The sequence below is a fragment of the Rissa tridactyla genome, chromosome 2 (assembly GCF_028500815.1).
Source record: "Rissa tridactyla isolate bRisTri1 chromosome 2, bRisTri1.patW.cur.20221130, whole genome shotgun sequence".
Taxonomy (NCBI): domain Eukaryota; kingdom Metazoa; phylum Chordata; class Aves; order Charadriiformes; family Laridae; genus Rissa; species Rissa tridactyla.
The window spans coordinates 36,750,747-36,771,489 of record NC_071467.1 but is presented as its reverse complement, the minus strand read 5'-3'; the positions used below and the strand labels follow the sequence as shown (position 1 = coordinate 36,771,489).

Sequence of the window (20,743 nt, the reverse complement as noted above, 5' to 3'; positions counted from 1 at the left end):
CAACACTCTTCTCTCAGCAACACCCTATTGTTCAACCCCTCCCAGCACCCAACTACCCCGCAAATACAAGAAAGCATGAACAACAAATGATTAGCCTTACAACCTCCAGTGTGAGTGCTTCCCTTTTTCTTTCTTTTCTGTTTTTTTTTTTAAGTAATTTCATTTATCTTGCTTTAACTCAGTACCCTGACAAACATCTTAAGCACTTTTTAAATATGCTGCCCCGTGGGGAAACCTACCTAAGCTTCAGCTTCAGAGTTCCCATCCCTCCTGACAAAGAGTGCCAAGCCCTGAGCGGGTTTGCACCTCGCTGTTCAGAAGGTTTCCTACTTGTAAAAAAGCAAAGTATATACGCAACCACGCTGTTCTGTCCTACCTTCACTGAAACATTTCACAGACTGAAACCTTTCCTCTTCTGCACTGGCACACCCGTCCCCTCTTACCTTGGCACACAGCATAAAGTCGTCAGATTTATTGCCCCCCGCCCCAGGTCCGTCCATCCCTGAGACCACTGGGCAACGCAGGAGGGCATGGACCAGCGTAGCCTTTCACCTGACATTTCAGTGTATGGGTTCGCAAACTGTTTTTAGGAAAGCTGTGGAGGAAGCATCTGAAAGTACTTTTCAAGCCCGCAAAACAACTTTTGCAGCTTTGTACCTCCTCTTTTCCAATCTGAATTGGGAAACAGAATTACCTCCTTTTCTCCTTCTACTTCCATCTTTCCCACTACACCAGATGATTCTCCTTGATCATAAACTTACGGTTTCTGCAGAAACTGAAAAGGTTAGTGTTAGAGGCTGGGGTTGTACTTATAGGAAAATAAGGTGGAAATTGTGAGGAAACAGTGGCTATCCATCTTTGGCACACACCATCTTTGCCAGTGTTGCCCTGTCACCTTTTCTGTTTACTCCTCTCCCTGGGGACAGCCTGACTGAGGGAAGTGTCCCTGCCCAAGGCTCTGGGGGATCCTGGCTCCAAGGCTACCATCGCAGCTGAGGCCCGACCTTTCTGTGGCAGAGGAGCTGGAAACGGAACAGGAATGGGGCTCTTTCTGCAGCAGCATGAATCCTTTTTTCTACCCTTCCCTTTTCCACACTTTAGAGATAATCCAAATACAGGAGGAAACGATCTGGTTCTGTAAGGAGACTATATAATACACTATATTCAGAAGAAAAACACAAAAACATATACACTAAGTTGAGTAAATTTTTTTGCCAGTTCTTTCTAAGTATGTCCTTCCATCTCCAAGAGCCACGCTATATAGGGTAAGCAAAATGAACGTTATTCAGAGCTACATAAAACTCTAAGCCCAATAGAATAAAAACTGCTTTGTGATCTTAACTTTCTTTTATTAAAACAAATTGCCACTTGCATTTTCCGTATTAACTCCTTCACTGAAGGAAGGTGCATCAAGCATACTGGTTAAATTGGAAAATGATACAAATGTGGGAAAAACTGTGCAGATTACAGAGAGCATCTCTGAAATTCAAGAAAATATATTAATAGACAAGCACCAGAAGGAAAATGAGCTTTCACAAGAACACACACACAAAATACTTTACTTGTGAAGTACAAATATAAGCAAAACATAAAAAATGGGAGCATACAGTCAAATACCATAGCTAGAACCGTACCACTGATATTTACAGGAATCGTAAGATGAGAAATTCAAAGACAACACAATGTGGTGAGCACAAACACAATAAACATAGCATCAAGGAAGGAATTATGTACAAAGAAAAAGGAGGTAACAGAAAAGGGTCATTGTAGCAATAAAATATGAATTGAAGACCAGAAGGAGGGAAAGTATACAGACGTTGATAAAAAGACTGCTTAGTGAAAAACAGAGTACAGATAAAGTGAACGGAAGAGAGGGAACATACCACTGCAGTGCACAGACTGATTCTAGACAAAAAGGGAAAAAAGAAATGAGTGAAAAAATATTCCTGTTAGAAAATAGGTCTGAATATAAATAAGGAAACACACGACTGCAAAGGAGGAATGGCTTTTTGGTTTTATCAGGCAGTGAATACCTGCTTCCAATGGAAACGACAGAATTGTTGCTTCCTTTTAAATAGAGTTTCACAGGAATCATATACATAATTTGGAGATGAGGAGGTGACCTTTAGAACTAATTCTGGCACTACAGATTTTTTCATATTGGCATAGGACAAACATCTTACACAGCAGAAGAGGTTCATCTAAGTTTTCTCCCAGAATCTATTCCATTAATACATCATTTTGTTTGCCCAGCCACAGGTGGCTTTGCAGTAGACACAGAGAAGGTGTACTTTCACTAAAACATTTACAATTAATGTTTTAACACAGTCAAATAACTGAAATTGATGAACAGAAAACTGCTTTCATTGCATGCATTTCACAGTTCTCTTGAGTTTGTATTTTCTTTTTCTTCCTTTATTTTCTCTTAAGAAAGAGTGAATTGGGCAGAGACGAGGACATGCCATGACACACTCCGGCGTTGTCTGCCCTCCTATCATAGCCCCACCTCACGCAAGGACTGGTAAAGCAATCCCAAAACAGCTTTTCAGTCTTTTTAGCCCCAAACCATAATTTTTTAGTCCTTTCTCTCACCCTCTATCCCATATTCAGGAGTATGCAATTCCACCTTCATAATCCCTTCAGTCCTCTCAGTTTGGAGTACCCAAAAGGGGTACCATAATTGCCAGCTATAGAGAAGGCCCTTGTTTACCCTGCAGAATAGTAAGGCACTTCAAATGTGTTTGAAAGATTACAAAGCTGAGTCGTCAGGCTTTATTCCAGGCAAGAGGCCACTGACTTTTAGGAAAACTGACCAGGCCGCACTAAGTACCACTTGTGAGAAAGACTGGAGAGGCAGAGCTCGCACCGGCACAGAGAACAAGCAGCAGAAACTACTAGGACTGATTTCCAGGAAGCACAATAAGCATATCACCGCTCAGGTCAGGCACAGACAGCGCAATGATTTTTCATGTTGTTACATTTTAATAAATGTAGAAGCAAGCATACAGATTTCACATATTACGTCAATTTCTTAAATTCCTCTACCTGAACACTAACAAAAACGTTAGGGTTTTCAAGTCAGAACTGAAAGCCTGTTGACTTACATGTCAATGATACCAACATTTTACCAGTTCAGGAACTCCTAATCCACCGCTACTTGAGAACTAAATAGATTTTTCTTTTTCCTTTTACCAGCTGAGGAAAAATAAATAGGATACTGTAAGTAAATGTAGTTTTTCTGACCTTTGCATCTCCTCTTGAGGGACACAAGAATCGTATCAAATGTACTTCCAGTGGAATTCGGAGCACTTGGCATTTCTCAGTCAGTCTCTGTATTAGCAGCACATATAACTACAGTGCTTAAGTACCTTGCAACTTCTGTCCATATGGGGGCAATGAAAAGACGCTCCCTTCTCTCTCAGCTTCTCAGATACTACTGTTGACTTCTCTTCATAGTATGAAAATCTTCACGCTTCTTGAACACAGTTTACCAAGGCTCTCATAGCTTCATAAGCACGCACCCAGCCACTCAAAGTATTCTGTGTGCAAGTTTCTGCAATATCTAACTGCAGAAGTCAATACTGCGGTGTGTGCTATATATAGCAATTAAGTTCTGTATGGGCACGTCCATTGACAATTGTGCTCTTTTTTTTTTTTTTAGTACAAGTTTGATGACTACGGTTAACTGAGATTTTTAAGTAACAGTTGGTTAGGATTTGTTTATTTTCTTTTTTAAAAAAAAAATAAATCATAGAATCATCTTGATTGGAAGGGACCTTTAAGATCATCAAGTCCAACCATCAACATAACACTGCCAAAACCATCACTAAACCATGCCCCTAAGCACCACGTCCACCCATCTTTTAAATACCTCCAGGGGTGGTGACTCAACCACTTGGGTGACTACCCTGGGCAGCCTGTTCCAATGTTTGATAGCCCTTTCGGTGAAGGAATTTTTCCTAATATCCAGTCTGAACCTCCCCTGGCATAACGAGCCTGTTTCCTCTTGTCCTATCGCCTGTTACTTGGGAGAAGAGACCAACCCCCACCTCGCTACAACCTCCTTTGAGGTAGCTGTAGAGAGCGATAAGGTCTCCCCTCAACCTCCTTTATTCCAGGCTAAACAAACCCAGCTCCCCCATCAGCTCCTCATAAGACTTATTCTCTAGACCCCTCACATTGCCCTTCTCTCAACACGCTCCAGCACTTCAGTGTCTTTCTTGTAGCGAGGGGCTCAAAACTGAACGCAGTACTTGAGGTGAGGCCTCACCAGTGCCCAGTACAGAGGGACAATCACTTCCCTAGTCCTGCTAACCACACTATTCCTGATACAGGCCAGGATGCTGTTGGCCTCCTTAGCCACCTGGGCACACTGCTGGCTCATATTCAGCTGGCACCAGCACCCCCATGTCCTTTTCCCTTGGGCCGCTTTCCAGCCACTCTTCCCCAAGTCTGTGGTGTTGCATGGGGTTGTTGTAAGCCAAGTGCAGGACCCAGCACTTGGCCTTGTTGAATCTCATACCATTGGCCTTGGCCCATTCTATGAGATTCAACAAGGCCAAATCTCTACTGCTTCACTCCCTTACATTTAACTAAGAAGGAAAATGAGAGAAGAAAAAGGGGATCTTTCAGTGCGATCTGTAAATTGCCAGCTCCTGGCTCAGTTCTTTCTCCTCTTGCAAACTCAAAAAAGGGTCAGATCCCCTGCTCAAAGTCTCTGTCTCGGGGTGCTTGCCGGTGCTCTCTGTGGGTTATACACCACGAGGTGCTCTCTGGTGGAGATGGGCCTCAACCCACAGAGAGACAAGTTCAAGACAGCCGGTTGCTTTCATCCGCGCTGACAGCACGAGAGGAACCCAGCACAGGAAGCTGAGCAAGCAGAGAAAACCAGAACCAGAATGGAAATACTACAGCATAGAAATAAATGTTGTATTAACACAATACATTACAAAAATGTAATAACATCTAGTGCTACCACCGTTTCTAACAGAATGTAGCTAAATTTTGAGGAGTCCAGGATTATTTTTTTTTTAAAGAAATGACTTGTAGCTTTACAGAACGTGCCTTTCAGTGCATATGTTCTTAAAATCAGCTCAAACTCTTTATTTCACCTCATCCCAGAACAGAAATACTCATACGGGAAAAGACTTTTGATAATAAAAGGTTCCTGAAACCTGCAGACCAACAGCTAGCAAGATTCAATGGCTGAGATTTAAATTAGATGAAAGTTTAAATTAGACAGAAGTCAGACTAGAAAAGGTTTCTTATTAATATTGGAACAAAATCATGCCAGGATAAGATAGCTTTTCTTTCATGTAGTCTCAGATAGAAACAAATATATTTCTAAATGACATCATATGACTCAATCAAGGTAGAGGATTAAGAAAGAAATCATTTGGTAAAATTTCATGGTCTCTGATAACCAGGCACGGCAGCACAGTGTAACACTCCATCTGGCCATAACAGCAACGCTGTGTGAACTCAGCAAGATTTGATACATTGCCTGTGGTTTTCCTTGAAACAGAAAGTTGCTGTTGTGTTTAATGCAAGTGGGACCTCTACTTTTAGTTCAGGATACAGCAAATTACTCTACCATACCTGGTGACGAATACGAGGGTCTCCGCACCTAGACCTCTCTCTGAATAGAAAAGTTAACATTTCCCATTAAATCATAAAAGTCTCATGTCTCGTCTATGTTCAATAGTCGTCTTCTAACTGCTAGTGGCTTGCAGACATTGCCCTGCATTTGAAAAGCCAGTTCCCGTAAGCAGTGAGGAGGAAACACACACACAAGATTGCATCTTGCAGACCCTGAAATTCGAGGCTTTCACATCCTTCCAAGAGATCTCCCTGAAGAAGGGAGACACTACAGATTACAACTAGCTTTATGTGGGAGAAACCGGAACGCAAGGACAGTTGCTCTTTACGACTTTGAGAATAAATAATAAGGTAATTTAATGCTGCATCATCCACTCTAGCCAAATCTTACAAACACATCAAACAGCACTAAGTCAGTGTAAATGCTGAACAGTAAACAGTGATGAACAGTAAACACTGAGACTGACCTCTTGCCTTAACCATTAGGAAATTAGTGGACAGGAAAGCAGGGTCACGGCCCAAATTGTGGTATTATTAAACATCCAGAATATCAGTGGAAGATACAACGTAGAGAAGTGAAACTAAAGAAAGTTAGCTTTTCTATTAAGAGTTTTAAAGTGTTCTGGTGATAATTTCTATCGGCATCGGGCAGAATAATGAAAAAAAAACCACCCCTGTTTAACTGAGCCCAAGCACAAATGCTCCTGCAAAACTTGTAGTTTGCAGTAGGGCTGTCAGAGATAACACTACCCGACGAGAAAACCAAGAGCCAGAGACTGCAGCCTACCAAGTAAAACAAAAGTGAAAGGAAAAGTAGCAGCAGCTGGAATTCATTTGATTTACAATAAAATAATTAAATACTCAGATCTGAAATAAAAACCGACTTTAGGACAATTGGTCTGTGCTCCTTTTTATAATGAGGGTGATGCAACAAAATTGAGATTTAACTGAAGTATTGTGAAAACTCAAGAACTTTCAATTTTTCTTGGTAAGGGTAAAAGATAAAAAAACCCACTTTGTGTTAACACAACAGCCAACACTGGATTTAAGGAAAATTTAAAACAATGACAGTTATGTGTTCAAGAGAAACCAGACTTGTTCGCTTCTCGTCCGACAAATGTGCAGGTTTGCTACCAGTGCCAGTAATAACAAATGGCAGCTCTAAAACATGGAAGACAATACTCATTTCTTCTAAATAAAGAGCGAGCAAAATTTAGGTATGCATGTAATTATTTGCAGTAGAAACGAGATGTAAAATTCTAACAGAGACCTAGTTCTGAGCAGAAAAGCTACACTTTCAAATAACCCCCAGTGTGGTTAGCATCGAATATTTAAGTCTATGATAAGAGAGGAAACATGTCAGGACTTGGGTTTACTGCTAACTCTTAGAGAAAACTCAACAAACAATTACAAACCAGAAATCTAATCTATTTTTCAGCTTCAGTTTGTTTTAGGTTTTCCCTAAAATTAACTGCGAAGTAGGTGTATATGTATGACTGATGGGAATGGCTCGGACACAGCACACAGCTCAATCGTTTAAAGCCAAAATATTTAGAACATATGGCAAATCCTGTCCCATCCTGAGAACTCCACACACACATATTGATGTTATATTGTACATCAATACGAAAAGTTAAAGTCAGATGCAACCGTTGAAAATAGATGGCAGATGCATTACAACTGGTACCAACTGCAAATAGCAGGGCTGACAGATCTTCCTTCAATGTAAAATTAGCTGCCCCTACCATGTTTACATATTTTAGATTTTCCACAAATGCAATCTCAAAAACGTTACCTTACTCTACTCTAACAAAAATATCAACAATACGGACGGCGTGTTTCATTTTCTCACAGACTGGGCTTGAGCACGTTGTACTGAAGCACAAGATGATAAAAGGTCAGTTAAACGGGGAGAAAAGTCAAGTTTGGAAGAATACATGGCTATTTAATTGCTTTGCTTTTGGCAAAGAGACTCCCGTCTTTATCTTTCAAACACATGGTTGTCATGACTCATCTTGAAACTGCTGTACTTCATAGTTCACAGGACTATTTTTTTAAAATCCTTAGCAAATCACCCTTAATATGAGATCTATGAGTTATTCAGATTTTTACAAATTGCCTGTCCCAGGTTCTTAAGAATACACATCTTCTAAGCTTCAAGTTAATAATGTAATAATAAATAACATTGTACAAGCCATTTACCTTGAGTGAAGAGGGTATCCTGAGAAGAGATTAGCCAAGTGCCTGAAATTAACTGTCCTTTCTCCTGTGCAATTCTTTCCCAAAACTACAGAGAAAGTAGGCAGGGCATGCAACACATCAAGACGAAAAGGCTTCACAGAGAACATTCTGCGGGCAGTTTTAACAGCGGTATGGCAAAAGAAGACAGAGATGATCTGTGAAATAACCTGGACGTAAAGTCATATATGGCTTTCAAAAGTCAGAAATTCAACCACAAGCCAGCAGACAAACAAAGCAATCGTGAGAGAGGACTGACGCGCTCTGTGCTTCCAAACTACGCCTCCACCTGAGAAGCAGGATGCCCCATGGGGCCACCTTCAACACCAAGTGTAGGGCCAACTACTGTTGTCCAAGGGCAATCCAGCCAGCCTTAAGCAACATTTCAAGACCATCTTGTGGCTTTGTTCTATGATATGCATTTTTATCAACTGATTGACAGATGATGCTGTGGTGCTAATTTTGACTGATAAGGCCATGTAGGGTCCTGGACACTGGAAGGTTGATTTTCTCTTTATTGCATATGAGGGAGTTGAGGGTTTGGGATGCTGTTGTTTTGGAACATCTACACAGACACTGATAGCCACTCAGACTTTGGAAATTGCTTCAAACTTAGCTCAGCAGAGCCATGGTTCAGGGACAGTCATTTATTCTCCCAGAAAACAGCCTAACAGGTAGATACAATATAATTTAACTAAGGCCACTAATGAATATTAAAAGGTGTTCTGCTCTCAAACTGGAGTGATTCTCTTGATAAGCATGTTTGCATGTGTTTGCTGATGTTGCTTTTGAAAGAAAGTTAAGGTATTAGGGGGCAGCTGAAGGATTTTTTTTTTCTTGAAAGGCCTTTCGAAAAAAAAACCCAAACTTTTTCATTTTTTAATCTCACACAGGAATATGTGATGAACGTCCAGAAATGCAAGCCCTTACAGATCAGTAGGCAAAAATATCCAAAGTAATTTTAAAAAAACATGGAAAGAAGCCAATAAAGAATGGCAAATCTATGTCCCTATTAGCCAAGAGAGATGCATTTTCTTAAATTATCTGCTGTCTGGAGAGGAGACTTTGTATTTAACACAATTCTGAATGCTAGCTGTACATACTATATATAGGCATATACTAGTTGGCACTGAGGAGGAACATACGCGAGAATACTTTTTGAGAGGAGCAACAAGGGAGAGCCCCCAGTGGGAGTAATGGGTGATGTGTTGGGAATTCAGGAACGGGCTCAACTGAAATGCCTCAATTTTAGAAAACCAGGGAATATGAGATTACAGCTCCTAGCCGCAATGTTGTTCTTCTCTACTAAAGCAGAGTTTAAAAAAAAAACAAAAACCAAAACCAAACCAAAACTTCTGTGGTGGCAATATTATCTTATGAGTTTAAACATTTCATAATACGAAGGGAAAAAAACAGCAGAGGGAATATTGAGCCAGGTATACCCCTACATAACACTGACGCCAACAATGTATTTGCAATGGAGATTACTGAGAAGTATAAGGAGAAAGAAGAGGAAGTGATAAAGTACCCATTCAGGTTTTACATACTCTAAGAAGCCTCCATGACACAGGATCCCTGCAATCTTTAATATATCACACTCACTTAATATCTATGTTATATGTAAATCTATATAGATTAATTACCTTTATTAATATATAGCCTGCAGTACCTCAGCCACTCTCAGAGTCAGAGCGGTGGGCAGATAAGAAAAATCAGACTAGCAAAGTCCTCAGACGCTATAGCTGTGAAGAAGGCTAGATGAAAGTATCAAATAAATACAAAGAACAAGCAAAACAATGCCTAAAGCATAATGGAAGAGAACCAAGATGGAGGGCAACATGAAGGGAAATATTTCCAAGCAGATGGCTCCTTTTAACCAGACGATTTATTATGGCCTAAAAGTACAGGCTTCTGAATCAACTGTATTAAGACACGCAGAAGTAGTTTTCCTTCGAAAAATTTTCTCAAAAATCTTTTTCTGGGGCATAGCACTGCTTCCCTTCTCCATCACAATTTTCTTTCTAGTAACATCTCCCTAATCTTTCCAACTGGACACAACTTCAGGTGTAAAACTGCACCTCATCCAATAGGGCAGCAGAGAACCAAAGTTATCCAGCAGTCTGCTATCCCCAGGGGAGTTTTAAAATCTGTGCAAGAACTCTCTTGCCTCTATTGCCAGTATTAGAAAGTCTGGGCCTAACCCAAATAGTTAAAGGCTCTTTTAGATTTAACTGGATACAATTCTGACCTAATATTTGGACTTGGATTAAAGGCCAAGCGCTTTCGGTTTATGCTAATATCATGAATCTCAGTGCTAGATCATTTAAGTGTGCTCTTCTGAAGACCATTTCTTAAACTCTTTCAGAGGCCAAAACTGATATAGAGAAATCCAGTTATTAAAGTAGCATATCTCAGCAGGAACCTGTATACCAATTCTTCAAAATCTGTTCTAGTTGGCTACTGATTTCCAAGTACAGTTGAAGATGTTAACATTGAAGTGTAAACCCCTAACTGGCTTGCAACACGCCTATTCTTGCTTTCCATATGTTTTATATCTATATCTATATATATATATATAGCTTATCTTGAATAACACATACTTAAATTATTAAAATAAATAATATAAATAGTAGGCAGAGAACACAACTTTTTTCTCCTTCTATACTTTCATGACAAGTAGGGCCTAAAACGAACCCTAGAAAAAATATTAGAAGAAAAACCATTTTATTTCAGAGCATACTGCTGGCATTTCAAATACTAGGAAATGGATAATAGCTAATGAGTATCAGTAATCACCTGGAAGTCAAGTGATCTGTTACCCTGTAGTACCTCTACAAAAATTTTGATGTCATGAAATTCTAATTTCCTTACTTTAAAACCCAGTCTTCCCCCCACCTCTGACTATTCTTTCTAATCTTCTCATATTGATTTTTTATTTTTAAAATGCATATTATTTTGAAAACTGCCTTTACACTTGTCAGCAGAAGCTGGATATTAACACTAGAAACCTATTCCTTGGACATACCAAAGTTTCAATATTATCGCATACTCATAGACATAAAGATTATATTAGATTTCATACGATGAATACTTCTTCTCTAAGTAGAGCTCTGAAGGTATGACTTCTATTCTCAGGGGAAAAAGGAACAGACAGGATTTCTATAACCCTACAGTCTGCATGCTGTGCATGTCGTGTAGCAATAAATAATTCATATTTTGACCTTATGGGATACCTTTTACTCATGGATTTCAAAAAGCTTTTGCAAAGGTGGATATATGTTTTATTATCTGCAGTTTATAGATCTCAGGATGAACAGAGAAATAAAATGACCTATTCAAGGTCAGTCAGTAAGTCAGGTGTATTTAAGTGGGTAATACCAGGCACGCTGCCTTTTTACCCAGGTTGCAACTTACGACGACACCATGAAAACAGCCAGATATCGCCTTCAGCAATACCTGTGAGAAAGCACGATGGATGTTAGCTCTTTTAACAAATACAGAAGTCTAAACGTATTCATGGCGAAAAAGTTGAAAAAAAAAATACTAACTCTAGGAATGTGGTACTGGGACACTACGGAAATGCACTAGAACCCCCTTGTGCGAACACTCTGGGAAGGGGCATTGGCTCCACAGGCAGAGCTGTCTGGATCTGCTGAAGAGGGATCAACACAGCTTTCTCTTGGAGACCATATCAGACACCAGCTTGAACGTGAAGAAATCAGTAGGAGTTGTAGTACCCTATGAATACAGTATAGTATATAATGTACTATATGCATTGTACAGAGAGGTACTTCAACAGATTATTTTCTGATACTGATTTTTTGATACCTTGTGAACAGTCCAACCAGAAAATGATTCATTTTAGAAAGACCTATTCTACTTGCAGCAACTTTACCAGAAGAAAATACACTACAAGGACTTAAATTATGTAAACCAGAACTGAGGCACTTTAAAAATTCAACTCTTTCATGTTTTCAGGAGCTAAAAAGTGGTGGTTTTCCTGGTGTTCATACTTCACTTTAACTTTCAAAAAATACTTTAAAAAACAAAAAAGTGCAAAAAGCTTCATATAGAAAACTGTCTACTTGCAAGCCCAAATTGATACATAACTATGAGAATATTTAGGAGAATGTACCACTGTGGGGAGACAGTTTATGTGTTAGTTAACACCACAGCAATAATGCTTTGGATTAAAGACTTAATCTTGCAATTCTCTGAACTGTCTTACCTAACGTTAAGTCCAAGGCTCCATTCATGTCCTTAACTGTAACGATTATGTGTAAATGCTTTCTTGGAGTAAGGTCAGAATGTTCTTTACTTTTAAGGATGGAATCCTTATGTTGTCTCAGATCGCTGAGGACTTAGAAGCATATACCATGCCTAAATTATCTGTTCAGCTGCCCTCTGAAGTGCAGCAGTAGTAGGACCCAAGGTCCCTATGTGTTAGCCAAGAAAGATAACAAAGAAATAAGCCTTGGGTTGTTTCTTTGTTTTGCTTGTGTTTGTTTCTTTTTCTTTTTCCCCAAAGAAAGAACATACAACAATCGGCCGCAGAGGGTGCTTACTCTTTTCAAATAACATGATGTTTAAACAAACCAAAGATTTATATTTTACGGGGGGGGGGGGGGGAGGGGGGTGGAAATTACCACCCCTGTTATCACCACTGGCATGTAACAATTGGTAGTAAAACACTATTTCATAAAAGGTCAGCACTTCAAAGCTAGATTTAACTAATGCCACCACTGGAACGCTTCCTTTACAGAAAACATGTTTTTAAAAAGAAAAAAAATAAATCACAAACCACACACAGTCCTTATTCTGCGTGTGCTAAAATGAGGTAAACCAAAACCTGGCTATTGACAAACCAAAGTATCATTGCAAAAAAAACCGAACTATTTTTTGTCTATGCAATCAGAATGAAATGGAGTTAAAAGACGTACAGCATGCACTAAGAAAAGACAGATTTGCCAGAATTTTCCTGGGATTAATTAAAGGGGAATCACTTTAAATCCCTCTCTTCTTCCCAAGCCTGTCCAAGCTGAATTTACTTTATTTAGGTAACAAATGCAAAGTAGAGAGGGAGGCAATGTGCTATTTTCCAATCAAATCATCCACAGCAAGGCAATCTGGTTTAGGGAATAGAATTTTTTAAGCTTTCAAAATATAAAATAATTCAGAAGACCATACGAAACATAGTCTTTTGTAGAAATGGCATTCTTCAGACAGTAAAACAAAGTGTGCATATGTGTCATCAAAAAATTCTGGCACGGGATTTACAAGAAGCCGTCAAAAGCCTTGACACTTATGCCCGACTGCAAAAATATTTTAATGGAGACATAAATAATGCTTCTTGGTGGAGTTCAGTCTCCGATTCCCCTACAGCTGACGTGTAAACAGGAATATCTGCATCGAGGTCTGATGTCCTCGATGTGCTCACCGATGGATGAACAGAAACCCCCGTGTGAAGGTGATTACCACACACAGCACATGTTTCACCACAGTTTGCCCCATACCTTCTCCGTATTTAAGCTCCTTACCTTTTTTTCTTTACTACTTTCACCACCTATGCTTAAGCAGAAATTATTATAAGCTTATTAGCTGTAAGTGTTCACGTCTACAAACATGGGAAGGGCTGGTGCTTGGTGCCAATCAGCTTTCGCTAATCTGCACCCTACCAGTGCTCGGGATTGACTGTCAGGAGGTCAAAATTGTCCCCTGAGCCAACAAGGGACACAAAAATCACGTTCCTGTCTCCCTGTCCTCTGACAAAGGCCAATATCAATCTAATTCCCATGTCTATGGAAAACGAACGTGTCTAGTTACTTTTTTTTTTTTTTTTTTTCATTTTCAAGATATCTGCTATGTCACATATGTCATGCAAAGCCAGAGATCTCCACAGCTTAGGCAGGGAGTCGTTTGAAGAGAAAATCTGCCTCAGAAGATCACACACCTTGGGAGTGGGGATCTTCTAGAGGTCCTAACTCATTTGCAAATTGAGAGCACCAAATTCTACACTGTCTTGTAATATTTCACCTTTATTTCGGTGCTTTATTAAATAAATAAATAAATGAAAGTCTAAATTTGCACCTTGTCTGCTATTCCAGTAGCAAAATAAATGTATCAGGAAAAACAGTTCTTTTCGCCAGATCTATATGAGCAAATTACTACTTTTATTCTCCAGTTACACAGCCAGCACTTAGCTTCGTGAGCAGCGTGCAAATAACTATGTGTTATACTATATCCTATAGCTATACTCTATGTATTAATTTATTTGTAACAATTATACAATGGTTTAACAACAGGTTAAAAACATCTCAACATCCAGAATATTCCTGTGACTATAATTCACTCGTAGCAACATGAATATTACTGGTATAGTGGTGATGGTGCCCTTTTGCCACACTAATTTCAAAGCTGAGTTGGGCCAGGTAAGTGTGGACACAGGTGAATAATGCTTTGATACGGGACAACAGGGAAAGATTCCCCCAGGTTTGGAAAGTTGTCTTCTGAGAGCAGAAAAAGCCCGTCATGCTTTACTTGTATCCGTACGCGAGATGCAGTCTAAGAAATGATAGCTTTTGTCAGTTACTCTCTCAGAGCACATACAAAGGAAAACTAAATTAGATATTTAGATAACACCGAAAGGAAGCTAAGCTTACACGTATTGCACACAGGCGTTTCACCTACTTACCAAAGGGTAGATAAGAACTTTTTGTGCAACTCATAATGGAAACCTTCGTACTTAGCTTTGAGTGATACCAGAAGAGTCAGTTTAACTATTTTATTTCCAGTGGCGATTAGAAACTATGAGTGCCTCTGTTATACGGTGGCAAGAAATAACGATCAGAATTTAAAAGAAGAAAATGCAGGCATGTGTCACTGGTAGTATATAGTACATACATAGAGTAAATACTATATATAGAGAGAGAGTACAGAGCCTATTAAAATTTTAATATATCCCTCAGTTTGTTCAATGTGTTAACATGTTTTACGTTTTATAGACACATATAGCGTATTTATTAAGTAGAAGTAATTGTTGGATATATTTCAGTTACTGGAATACAAAACTAGTTAGTCTATTATTTACAAAATAGCTGTGAAAAGTGCACATCCTTCAATTAGATTTCTATTTTAATCACTGAAACTACGGAAATAATCCCATAATATTTCAATAATGTTTCAGTAATAACATTGCAGTAATAACATTTCAATACCTTTTTTGTACTTCAAAAACAACATGAAAGAACGTAACTAGATAAAATCACTTCCTTTCTCAAGTACGAAAACCATCTCTTTAATTCATTTTCCTTTCTACTCCATAGATTAAGAACATTTTTTCTCTGCTGGTTTTTGCATCTCCCAAGCACAAGAAATCCAGAATACCTGTGCGAAGTTGGTACTTAGGAGGCAGCAAGCTGGCAAGTTATCAACACAACAGAGACAGCCACCTCACGTTGAAGAATTACGCTACTACCTGGAGATCAAGATTACTCAATTACGTTTTCACGAGGTCTGTCGGGTGACTCTGCCAAGCCACCACCTCTGGCGGAGGCCGGCTGCGAGCCCCGCAGCCCAGCCTGGGCAGGCAGCGCCGTGGCTCACGAGCCTCCTCGGAAGAGCTGGGGCTTCAACAGGTCCAGGCAAATTTCGAGTGCAGCTCAAACCCGGGTATCTGAAGGCTGCTCATCAGTAAGAGGGGAACGCATTTTCAAATGACTCAAAAGTTCGGTTTGGTGGTGGGGTGTTTTTTGGTGGGAGGAGGGGCTAGAAAACTGTAAAAGGAATTAGTCTACGACAGTGTGTGCTGTTTGGCATTTGAGAAGAGTAGTTTTTGTTTCACTGCATTTAACAACCCAGAAAGTTCCAAAATCTTATGTGACCGGATCAAACTCATGTGGTAGCAGTCACTGAGCCGTTTAAGTGCCTTAAAGCTTTCAGCAGCAGCTCTCTGCTGCAGGTACAGGCATGGCTAAAATGAATACAATTTGTCTCCAAAAAGAAATGGAATTAAACCCAGCAGTCTATGCACAGTGCAAGCTTCAGCATGATTTAAAAAGAGAAAAAAAACAACCACCACCCACCCTTTATTTTATCAGTATTTGAGAACTCTCCCTTCCTCCAAAAAGCATTTTTCAGTATCTTATTTAGCTTATTACCATATGCTTGCAATTTCTACTCCCCGTAGAAGCCATTCTGGAAAACCGAAGGAAAATTTTTGTGAACCACAGATATAATAAAATAACCCCCTCCATCAAATGGTCTAAAAGCTTGGATTGCTTCTGCTCCACCTCCCCACATCTGGCACACGCATCAGATTACAGGCCAGAAGGCAAGGCGAAGAGACGGAAAGGGAGATAGTGGCTGGATCACAACTAGAAGGAAGCATGCATTTTATAATTCAGACTTTTTTTCCCAAATGCCTATACGTCAAAGTGTGATAAATAAAACCAAACATGGGCGAAATCCACACACGTGCATGGACGCATAGACCTTCCCCCTTGCTTCAATCAGTTCCTTGAAGGGCAGTGAATTACACGAAATATGCTTTGATGACTGCAGAACTACCACTCTATGCCAAAAGTTCAACTGGGCTTCTGATTTTGTTAACTGACAAAGTTCACAAGAAAGTGGCAATCATTCATCTCGAATTCACAAGACTCTTTCACTTGTTCGAATTTATGAAGTATTTCATAGTTATGAACAAAACTGAAAGCCAATGAACTGTCTAAATACCACAGTAGTGTCAAATAAACAGTTTATCAATTGGTCCTTCTGCTGTTTAAACTTTGCAAACTTAAAAACTCAACCAGAAAGACCTACAGAAAGATCTAAGGAGCTGGTTTGGGAGCATTGTTTCCCAGACCTCTCTCTGAAGCCACATTCTCCTCATCCCTTCAACCCCACATCAGCAGCACAACAGCATAAAACTTTCCCCGAGTCTTTCAAGCTTAGCAATAAATCCGCTGCAGTCTGAATTATCAAAATTATTCAGACTGTTCAAATGATTTTTTTGTTCCAAATGGACTTGGCACGCTGGTCAGGAACTTGTCAAGTCAAACACAAGCAACAAAAGTGGAATTCTTCTTGCTAAGCTAATTGATGGTCCTACAAAAACGAAACACGCAACTGCATATTCAAAACTTTCAAAGACGCACTGTATTACAGTTACGGAGTGCCTTCCCCTCTGCGCCTGCTGTAATATGATCGTAATTGCTATGAAAGGGCGAGAGACCGACTATATGTTAAATCCTGCCATCTGTAGGTGCTTTACACAGTTCCATTTGCTGCTGCCGGGTCAAAAGTTTACCCTATTTTCACTTGTTCATAACCAATCACACAAGTCTCTGCTATGTGTAATCTTTGACCCACTCTCAAAGCAATTTTTGTATTATACAGTCATATGATTACACTGAAAAAACCCACACGTTTTATTAAGAATACGCTTCTTGTTGGTTAGCTTAATAATTATTATTATTTCCATATTCAGTAAGCGTACTGTACCGACCTTTTTCTTCCCAGTTAACTCCCTAGGAGCACAACCACAGTGCCATGAATTCTCCCTGCAAAATGCTCCAGCATTTCTGGCTCGTTGCAATCCAGAATGACATGCAAAACAGGGCTGCAAAGCATTCTTGCTACCTGTCGTTTTAAAAGTAGGGGGAAGCAACTGCTCTGTTTGTCCTAATAGGGAGATTAAATAGGGAAATTAATATTCACAGTGAAAACAAAAACAGTCTCTGAAAATCAGGTTTTCCTAGGAATATCCGTACCTATTTACCTTAAAAGTTAAATATGCAAAAAATATATTGCATGGAAACATTTATGCTATTGATGATATTATTATTATTATTATTATTATTATTATTATTATTATTATTATTATTATTACTAAGGAACAAGCAGTCCCATGAACAACAGAATTAATTAAGCCTCATCTCCCACAGATTTACACCTCCTGGTTGGTTGACTTTGGTGTCTAGAAAGGTGAAAGCTTTGAATGAAGCTTTTCCCACAGTTGGGACATTTGTTTAACGTCTCTTCTTCCATCACTAGGATTCCCAGGCAACTAAGAAGATTATTTCATGCTGTAACCTTTCCTTCTGTCAGGGCACCTTTAGGTGCTTCCAACTATACTCAGCTACTTATTTACACAGAACTTGTGGGATGTGAATTTCGAGACCTCCGCTGTGCCAAAAAAAGGTGATCGAAATCAACAATAGGTTTAAAAGCTACTGAGGGGAGATGAAGGGACGTTTGTGCATGTACACAAGTGCCCGGTGTGACCTCACAAGCCTTGTTTCCATAGGAAATGAGGCTAAAAATACAGCAGAATATTTCAGCTTATTATAATTTCACAGAAAGCTATTTTAGATGGACCAAACCAAACAACTGACTATGCTAACAGATCACCTACAAAGTAGTATCTCAATATTTAAATCCATCTCATAGATTTTGCTAGACGGTTTTCAAAGGAAAACAGACACACAGGGCCCATTTATCTTCTAATAAGATATATAGATAAAGAAACACATTTCCATAGACATGTATTCATGTATTTTACTGTAATCTATGAATTGTTGTAGATTTGCAATCCTTTTTTTTTTTTTTTAATCTAGCATTTATGCAAGTGTGTTTTGTCTCCTAGGATATAAACACAGGTCAGCACTCACGTGAGTAGCTGCATTGCTCCATTTCACGTTTGACTCTTAGATGCTCAACCCTTCGTAAGCGTTAACAGGGAACAGAAGCAAGCCCATGCCACGGAGAAGTTAAGTAATATATATCAGAGAACAATCAAACAATTAACAGCATTAAACCATTTCTAAGCAGGTCATAAAATATGTTCACATACAAAATTCAAATAGTTATGAAATCCCAATCATTTACTGAAAGACAGAATAAAAACTACCCCAAATAAATAAATCAAAATATAGATTCTAAGGCCAAAACAGTCCATCCTCTCACCTTTTGTACAACAAAGACCATAGGATTTTATTCAACAGCTCCTAAAGCAAGCCCGATATTCTGACATCTGCCAGCAAATTTCATTGCATTTATGCATTGGTGCCAACAACGTACACATTTCAGACCTGACCATGCGTCTGGACATACATATGCTGTCAAAGCAGAAAAAACAAACTATGCACTTCTAAACCGGCATCTTGTGCTTGGAGACACTTCCATGGCTCTGTTCTACAAATACAGCTAGAAAAAAGTTCCATTCTCAATGAGCCGTCATTCGTGTCTAAAAGCTTTTAACAAGCTTCCAGACAAGGTAGACCTTTGATCTATATGCCTACCTAATACTTGAACAATTCTCCACGTGCCTGTAAAGATTCTGAATTTTTTCTCATTTGTGTGTCCTTTATTAACAACAGCGACAGAAGATTAATTTAAAAACCAGAAACAAACAGAAGTTTAAAGTGTCACAACCTTACTGAACCCTGCATTTTTTCTTGCTGTAGGAAAATATAAGTACTCTATCTGAAATGGAAACCAGATTTGAAAGAACAAACAGCCACAAAAAGCTGGGTGAAGCTCTGAGACCACCTTTTAATTATTGTAGGTAAGAACTGGACCCTTAAAGTATAAACATACATAAATCGTCTACATGAGAATATTGCTAGGTAGGAGTCCCACCAGAATAAAAATAAACAAGACGTGAATCCAAGCTGTTACACCCTCTTTCATGATGCACAACTCTTTAAAATGCTGTCTTTCCAAGTCACACTTGGAAAGCCACTACTTCCGTAAACTGATCAGTCTCTATCAATGCGTTAGAAAAGAGAAAAAGCTACTGGTGATGTTGTATTTCTTCTAAACAAAAATAAACCAGAAATCAACATTTTAAAGCAATGAAACAAATTTATCCAACTGGAAAACATGTTGGCAGATGTTATTTTATATATAAATATAAAATAATGAATTATAAAATAATTAATACTAATGACCGTATACCAGACATTAGCTATTACACACTACTTACAATTATACCAACATAGATTTTTAATTTATATTTTTTTAATTATCATATACATAAATATAAAAAAAAAAACCAAACGTGTGCACATATCCACACAGCATTCACACACCTGCTAACAAGATCGGAGTCACCTGTGACCCAGGCTAGGAACAAGTGAATAGTCTTTCGTCCAGGGGAAAGCAAGATAGATGATATTTAGAGGAAACACGCTCCACTGAACTTAGCAGCAGCAGAATGGGCAAAGAACAGTGGGAAAAGACAGGCATAAAAGAAGAAATAAAGAAAACAAGGCGACAGAACTGACTCTTAAGAACAGAAACGGGAAGGCTGAAGGTACCCAAAGGTATCTATGTCTGAACACAGGGAAATTTTTCACCTTGGCAGAAAGGTTTGATCAAGAGCAGAGCTCAACCAACTGCAAGAGATGACAAGACTGAAGGAGCGAAGCTGGGAATTCAGGAAACCTGACTCAAACCCCAAGGTGATCCAGTAGCATGGAAACACTATAAAGCCATTTGCTATTTTGTCTAAGTTTGTGCATCTCTCCTAATTTTTCTACGATGCAAAAAGCAATCTTCGAAAGTTTGCAACTGAGCATGAATGTCTACTATTCTTTATATTGCTGGGGCAATTTGCAGACTTTTAACACTGATCTTAGCGATTTGGTTAGCCGACTCCGGCAGGCCCCATTCCTGATGGGGAGAAACAATCTGTCCCCAGCAAACAGATCTTTCATGCCAGAGACAGAAACCTTACAGGAGTCTGATGAAGGTCAGGGGAATTTACAAGTACCTGGATTTCATGTAGGTCCACAGAGGGAACTGCGAAGCAGGAGAATTGCTTTCATTCATTTTTATTTAAGAACAACAATTCTGCCATACATATTAGAGGCCAGGCTAATTGGAATGACTCTGTACAACACTG

The 20,743-nt window shown here is 39.2% G+C and overlaps 1 protein-coding gene across 5 annotated transcripts in view; it reads right to left on the bottom strand.

The window, feature by feature from the left end:
- NCOA2 (nuclear receptor coactivator 2) overlaps positions 1 to 20,743 on the bottom strand; it is a 196,357-nt gene that overhangs the window by 95,942 nt on the left and 79,672 nt on the right. The window lies entirely within an intron of this gene.